Source organism: Coffea arabica, chromosome 7e, assembly GCF_036785885.1.
Source record: "Coffea arabica cultivar ET-39 chromosome 7e, Coffea Arabica ET-39 HiFi, whole genome shotgun sequence".
Taxonomy (NCBI): Eukaryota; Viridiplantae; Streptophyta; class Magnoliopsida; order Gentianales; family Rubiaceae; genus Coffea; species Coffea arabica.
Genome location: NC_092323.1, coordinates 45,023,505 through 45,031,770, shown reverse-complemented (window position 1 = coordinate 45,031,770; position 8,266 = coordinate 45,023,505).

Genomic DNA, 8,266 nt, shown 5'->3' with positions numbered 1-8,266 from the left:
ATTAATCAGGTATGTGAATAATTTTTTTTAAATCCATGTATATATTTATTTGATTTCACCTTAACAGTACGAATAGCATGTGAAATCAAATAGAGATATATTACACACTATTCGTATTGCTCAAGTGAAATCAAATAGATATATACATGAGTTTAAAAAAATTGTTAATTTTTCACTTATATTCATTTTCTTTTACTCGAAATTTGAAAATAAAGAAGACATTTAATCCTAAATATTATCGAGTGTTTATATCGAATTAAATTTAGATAGAAAAAATAAACAAAAGAAAAGTATGACAAAAAGAAATAAGTGATTGACACTTTCAAATTTTAATACAATCACAAGGCAAGTAATTCAATTGTTGGTTTTAAAAGTGTCGAGTAGAAATTTCAGATTTAAACTGAAATTTGTTAGCACAATTATAGAATTCAAGTTAAGACCCATTAATTAGATGATTTTATTATACAACTCAATAAATAAATTATTACCAAAAGAGAAATGTCACAAAAATTGAATAGGTTCAAATGATGAAATCATATAAATATATACATGGGTTTCAAACAAAATTATTAGTTTAAAACCCCTATATGTATCTATTGAATAGCATGTGTATAACTACGATTAGCATGTTTAGATGAAATCCAATAGAGATAAATTACATGTTATTCATACTGTTCAGGTAAAATCAAATAAACATATACGTGGGTTTATAGAAAAAAAGCTATTCGTATACATGATCAATGAGGGATGAAAAAATTCATTTTAAAAAATATGAGGGATGAAAAAATTCATTTTTTGAAATGTGAGGAACGAAGCAACTCATTTTGTAAAACGTTAGGGACGAAAAAATTCATTTTGTGAAATGTGAGGGACTATGAATCAGATTATGTAAAAATTTAATTTGATAATTTTGCCCTTAAAAAATGATCACATGCAAGTCACGTGGTAGGTTCCGACAAAAACTAGTCAGAAACCTAAGTAGGGACCAAATTTGGTCAATATGAATTTGTAAGGGATGTAAAATTACACTTTTAAAAGTGAGGGACGAAAAAAGTCATCTTGTAAAATGTAATGGACGTTTTGAACGATTTTTCCTTTAAATAATGAAGATTGGTTCCGTTTGAATTAGATGTTTTTGAGTGTGTTTTTCAAAAACAGCACTGTAGCATTTCGAACGTGAAATATAAGTACTATACATATCTGCTATTTCTTTCCCTTTTAGACCAATCATTTTGACTTTTGTGCTTTTGATAAAAAATTTTCATTTGTTTTTTGTGGAAATGCAAAAAAAAAATTTAATTATGTATAAATCAAAAAAATTACTAATTTAATTATTGGCACTTTGCTCATACGTTGGAGGACTGATAAGAAAGCCGTGAAGAGCTAGTATTTTTATTAATGAAAATTTTTCCTGTAAATGGCCTGCTCTTTATGGCTTTTCTTCATTATATAATCAAAGTACCATACTTTTTTTGTATTTATCACGAATTCACATATTGTGACTGTGAATTAAAATTTTTTCGAGATCGTCTTTTCATTAATTAGTCTTTTTTTTCGTACTATCGTTAGTTTGAATGAAAGATTTAGTTGCACGGTGTTTGGGAGCAACTTCTAAAGTAACTATATAATCCTAATAATTTTTATAATTGTTTAGTATATTTATGTCATGGGTATATATTGTTGGTATGTTGTTATTAATTTTATTAAATTGTTTGGTATATTAGGTGCAGAAAATTTTAGTTTCATAATTTTTTAAATGTAATAAAGCAGTGGGGAAACAATGCACTGTGAACGGAGGAATTGGAGGAGAAAAAAGGCTGCATCCGAACATGTCTTGTTTGGTTTATTTCCATGCACGTTACTACTGCAACATTACGGTCCGTGAGCTCCTATTTTACAAATACACGTGTCATGCTCTGAAAAGCTGTCTATGGTAGGAAGGTTCCTACCATAAAGGTATCCGTCTTCTCTCTTTCTTGGCAGATCGATGATTCCAATCGCTGACTTTTCAACTCCATTGCCCACACTTCAACCCCAGTAGATCAGCCACTCCAACCATCGCCACCACCATTATCAAAAGCTTTTCCTTAGCTCCTCCCCCAAAATTATCACTGCTTCCTTTCCCTTCCTTCATGTGACCAGCCACACCCCCAATCAGTCTTTTAGCTTCCACAGCTCCATCCCCACTCCAAACCACCTCCACTACCACCACCATCAAGTTCCACTCCCTCAATCCTAGTGATCAGCTTTCTACCTACAACCTCCCAACCATTACTCCCACCATCAGGGACGGAGCCAGAAATTTATTTTTGGGGGGGCCGAAGTGTATTAAAAATTTTTTTTTGTGACGAAATAAATATATTTAATAAGTAAAATTTAGAATCAATAATTATAAAAATAATAAAAACATATAATTATATGGAGAATGATTAAAAATGGTAGCTCTGCAGGGAGGATCTGGGTATGTTCGAGGGGTACGATATCAGAATGTGAGAGTAGATGACGTTTCAAATCCCATTATCATTGACCAATTCTACTGTGATTCGCCGACGCCTTGCCAGAACCAGGTATGATTCACCCTCTAGCTTCATGGTTTTCCAGAATAGCTGGTTAATTGGAAACCAGACGGACTTTGTATTTTCTGCTCTCTTTGGTGAATAAACTCTGAATGATACTAAAATTCGACCAAAAAAAAAAAAGTGCAGGCAATTGTTTATCTACTCATCCTTAAAATATCCTGACAACGACTTTTTATATCCAGAGTTCTGCAGTTGAAATAAGTGAAATCATGTACAAGAACATTAGCGGGACTTCCAAAAGCAAAAACGCCATGAAATTTGCATGCAGCGACACGGTTCCTTGCAGCCACATTGTGCTGAACAACATCAACCTAGAATCTAGGGATGGTACCGTAGAGACTTATTGCAACTCTGCCATAGGGTTTGGGTATGGATACGTGCAACCCTCTGCAGAATGTCTGACCTCATCAGACAAAGAAAAAATCATCAAGCAGGAGCCTGAGCTTGCCCTCTGCGGAATGGCTGGGCTGGCCGCCGGAATCCCCTATATATAGGGGGTTTTCCGGCGGCTTGGGCGGGGGCTTAAGCCCCCACCAGCCCCCCCTTAAATCCGTGGCTGCCCACCATTATGAAGAAGACCCCTTCCATACCTCCTCTATTCTGCAACTGCTATCCCCACCCAAAAAACAAAATCGTCACTGCTCTTATTCTGCAACTACGAACACCACCGGCGCATCTTCTTAGTTGTCCTCCTCCCTGTCATAATTTTTTTTTTTTGGGGTCAAAGCTCATGAGTTTTTTAAAGAAGTCCAGGTTGAGGAGCTTGAAATCTTACCAATAGAGTTGGGGAAAAGGCAGAGAGAATTCTTATTTGTAAATTTGTTGCAAATAGAATTTTAATTATAATGAAACTAGCATTTGAGAGGACGACGTGGTAAGATTTGAACCACTTGGTCTAGAATCTATCGGTGGATCGAGTTTGGTATGGTTTATTATCTAGTTTTGGTATGTTTTATTCATTTTTATAGCTAATTAACCAATTTATCTGTAAGAATTTCGCTTGGATATGAGCAAACAAGCATTGACATTTCAAGAAACAACTTTTGGTAATTTCAAAAGACAAATTTGCCAATAGAAATAACTCATGTATAGTTTGAATTCCTCTATAAATAGGGCATTTGTTGAGCATTTTTTACAACTTTGGAAAGCTATAAAAACTCCACAAAGATGTAGTCTTCATTAGAATTTTCTCAATTCATTAGTTAGGGTAGATTAGTATAGTTAGTGTAGTTTATCCTTCTTATACTTGTAACTAAAATTGGATGAAAATTAAGGAGCAAGATGAAGAGTTTGATTTCATATGACAAAGGTGATATCTCTTCTACTACTTTTTCTCTTGTATTTGATTTCATGTTTAGTTTTTATACAAGTTTGGGTTTGTATTTTAATATATCTTTCTAAAGTTCATGCCTTGGGTTTTGATTAAACTTTCTATGATTGTATTGTGTATATTATTTGGTTAGTTGATGCTTTTATTTTGAGCAAGTATTTAGAACTTTTGCTCCTCTAAATTGTGATTAACTTGGTATCATTAATTGTGATTATCTAAAAGTATTGTTTCTTCAATAAATATTAGGATTTAACACTAATTCAGGAAGTGTTAAATCTAAGGAGAGAGTAGAGGTGCACCTTTGTGACTTTAGTGATTTATTTCACGTAATTTCATAAAGGTAATGAACTCATAACTAACTTCATTACCGCTATAGTAGATATGGATTAGTTATAAGTATAATTAATTCACTATGAGAGTAGGTTTCATATGCATAAGGGAATTACGCCATAACTAGTCAAGGTAGTAGTGCTCAATGATCCAAAAATTATACTTATATGAGTAGTGAGAGATACCATGGCTTAAGGAGTTTTAATTTGCTATTTTCTTGCACATTTTAGTTTAGTTTTATTTCCTTTAATTTGTTGACCATCTAAATAATAGAGAAAATTTAGTAGAGCCAGTAGTTGTGCATGTTCCCTTTGAGTTCGACGCTTAATATTCTATACTTAATTCCAACCTGTATACTTGTAGAAAATTACGTGTGGGATATTTAGAATATTATAAATATGAAACTTGATAGTAGAATAAATTTAATTGTTATATGCATATCACATACTCATCAGCTTTATCGATTTTAGATTCAAACCAGTCAGACCAATCAATTCAGTCCAAGTTTATAAACATAGCATAATATAGGAGTGGGAATAAAGTTCGCTTTTTTAATCACCCCTTCCGCATAATATAAGGTATATATTAGCCGGTGTCACATTCATGGAAAAAAAGAAGAGAGAGAGAGAGTCAATGACAACCTAGACCCCTTAGGATCCATTTGTCTCACAATGTAAAAGTAGGAGTAGAACGTTGAATTAAAATCCTTATGATTCTATATAAATGTCTCTTCCAATTGGATCGAAGTTTGAGAATCTACTCTGTTAATGTTTATAAGGCTTTTCCTATATAATGCCTTAAGGTCACACAATAAACAAACTAATAAAGGATAGTCGATCCAACCCGTGAACTGCAATCCTATCAAAGAAGAAATTTATTAATTTGCTTGGTGGCATCGAAATTTTTTAAAATTCATATTGTCTGTTCAGGTTTTAATTTGGGAAAATCATTCAAAACGTTTTTCACATTTTATAAAATGACTTTTTTCATCTCTCACTTTTAAAAGTGTAATTTTACGTCACTTACAAATTCACATTGGTTAAATTTGGTCCTTATCTAGCTTTTCGACTAGTTTTTGGCCGAAAGATCATTTTTAGGGGTAAAATTATCAAATCAAAATTTACATAATCCAATCTATAGTTCTTTACGTTTCACAAAATGAATTGTTTTGCCCTTCACATTTCACAAAATAAATTTTTTCATCCCTCATTGACCATGTGTACGAATAGTTTTTTTTTAATCCAAATATATATTTATTTGATTTCACTTGAACAGTATGAATAGCATGTAATATATCTCTATTTGATTTCACCTAAACAAACTAATTATAGTTGTACACATATTATTCAATATATATGTATATGTATATGGGTTTAAATCTAACAATTTTGTTTTAAACCTGTATATATATATATATATATATATATATGTATATCTATTCAATATTTGTATTTTTTTTTCTTTTGGTAATAATTCATTTATTGAGTTGTGTAATAAGACCATCTAATTAATCAGTGCTAATTTGAATTCTATAGTCATGCTAACAAATCGTTTTAAAATTTGAAAGTGTCAATCACTTACTTTTTTTTGTCATACTTTTCTTTTATTTTTTTGTCAAAAATTAATTCGATATGAACACTTGATAATATTTAGGATTAAATGTTTTCTTTGTTTTTAATTTTCCAGTAAAAGAAAAAAAGAACATGAGTGAAAAAATAACAAATTTTTTTAAACCCCTGTATATATCTATTTAATTTCATCTGAACAGTATGTTCAGGCGAAATCAAATAGAGATATATTACATGCTATTTGTATTGTTCAAGTGAAATCAAATAGATATAGATATATATATATATATATATATATATATATGAATTTAAAAAAAAAGTTATTCATACACATGATCAATGAGGGATGAAAAATTTTATTTTGTGAAATGTGAAGGACAAAAAAATTCATTTTGTGAAATGTAAAGGACTATGGATTGGACAATGTAAATTTTGATTTGATAATTTTACCCTTCAGGAATAATCATGTGCAAGGCATGTAGTGGATTATGATAAAAAACTAGTCAGAAATTTAGATAGGAACCAAATTTGAACATCGAAGTGTAATTCATGGGCAATCTGGAGTCACTTTTAGGGCGCAGTGAAATGAGGGATGATAATAGGTTTTTTTTTTTATGCAGATATTTGGAAATGGGGGGTGAGATTGTTAGGCCAACACTTACTGAAATGGTGATTACTGCCTGATCTAAACACAACTATTGATTCCGTCATGGAGAAGTTGGAGGATTTACCTGAGACCGTCTTCGAAGATGTAATCTATATTTTAAACTTCTAGAGAAATATCCTATGCTTTGCCACAATGCAAGGTGTTAAGCAGATGCACTTGATGGTTCTCCTGACTAATTCTAAATTTTTAGCTTTCATAACCGAACACCTTGGTCGTGTGTACATTTTTCTGGTATAAAACGCAAGTGCAATTATGTTTAATTTGAAATTTCTCAATTGGAACCGAAGATTAAGCTTATTAATCACCAATTCCTTGTACCTTCTGTCCGTGTCTTGAAAGCTTTAAAAGTGGTATCAAGATCATCAGTTACTTCTGCTCTGGTGGACGAAAAGCAAATAATGGCAGAAATTGTTGATTCTCTCCTAGGTATTTCTATGCCTCCACTGGTATGTTGTTATACCACTTTTACGCTCCTTGTGCAGGATTAAATGCTTGCTTCACGAGGGAGGAAGGTTCTCCCCCACACCAAATTCTTGCGCGTCCTCAGGCAAACTCAAACTAGAAGACCTAAGCACAATACCCCAACAACTAATTCAACTCTTCCATAAACATTGAAGTCATGCTACCCTCACAAAACAACTGTAGTACAGCACTAGGTAAGCTATTAAACAACTAAGAATCTCTTCACATAATAAATGCATTCAAGCACAAAACCAATCTAAGTGATAGAATAGACCTCACAGGTTAATCTCACCCTCTCAACCATATGCATAAGTCACATAAGTTTGGCAATATATCACTCAAATTCATTCCATAAAAATGCGCTGTCATAAGCTTAAAAAGGATCTAACTCTTCGTTACCTCAAACATGCATAACATCAATCATAAGAACTTTAAATTTTTGGATGTAATAGGGCTCAAAGGTAAGATAGTTGGAAATTTAAGACAAATCTTAGAACTAGTGGAGAACAACACTAAACAATCCCGAACTGAAGGTAACTCCCAAGACGTCTCTGCAAATAGGATTCAATGAATTACACTTTGAAGCACCAAGTATATCTTTTGTGAACAAGAGGAGTCATGCTCCAACCATTAGCTACCTAATTGATAATAATAACTCACGGAAAACCCATAAAACCCCAAAGGAATACTAATTATGACAAAGGATATTCTTTTCTTATTTTTCTTTTTCTTCATTTTTTCTTTTATTTTTTTCCTTTTTATTTTTTTCTGGCTTTTTTTTTCATTTTTTAATTATTTTTTGGTATCCCTACCAAACTTTGAACTAATGTATGCCAATCGAAAGTAACAAGGTATGATGCATTAATGTACATTTTGAAACTTAAATTTTTTTTTTTCGGTTGGGGGAGGGGGAACCTAAGGAAGGTATGATGCATTAATGTACATTTTGAAACTTAAATTTTTTTTTCGACAAATACAATTTTATAACCTATTCTACCATAATCTAGGGAGACCTAAGGAGGCTTGTGTTAGGGGCTAGTGGATATACAGATCCAACTAGACTAAGGGAGTGTTATAACACAACTCTTAGATTTTTTTTGCTCTAAGTATGGTTTGAATTCTCACCTATAGCACAAGGAGGGACTTAAGTCTCTCCCTGGTGGCCACTGAGCTTGGCTCAGTTGTTCATTTTGAAACTTAAAGGTATGGTTTATATCTTCTTATAGTACAATTGTTCCATGCAAATGAATCGCAATTTGGTACAACATGTCCAAAACGTTGAAAAGCTGAATAATAGAAAAGAAATATTTCTTTTGCCTCTGCAATACTT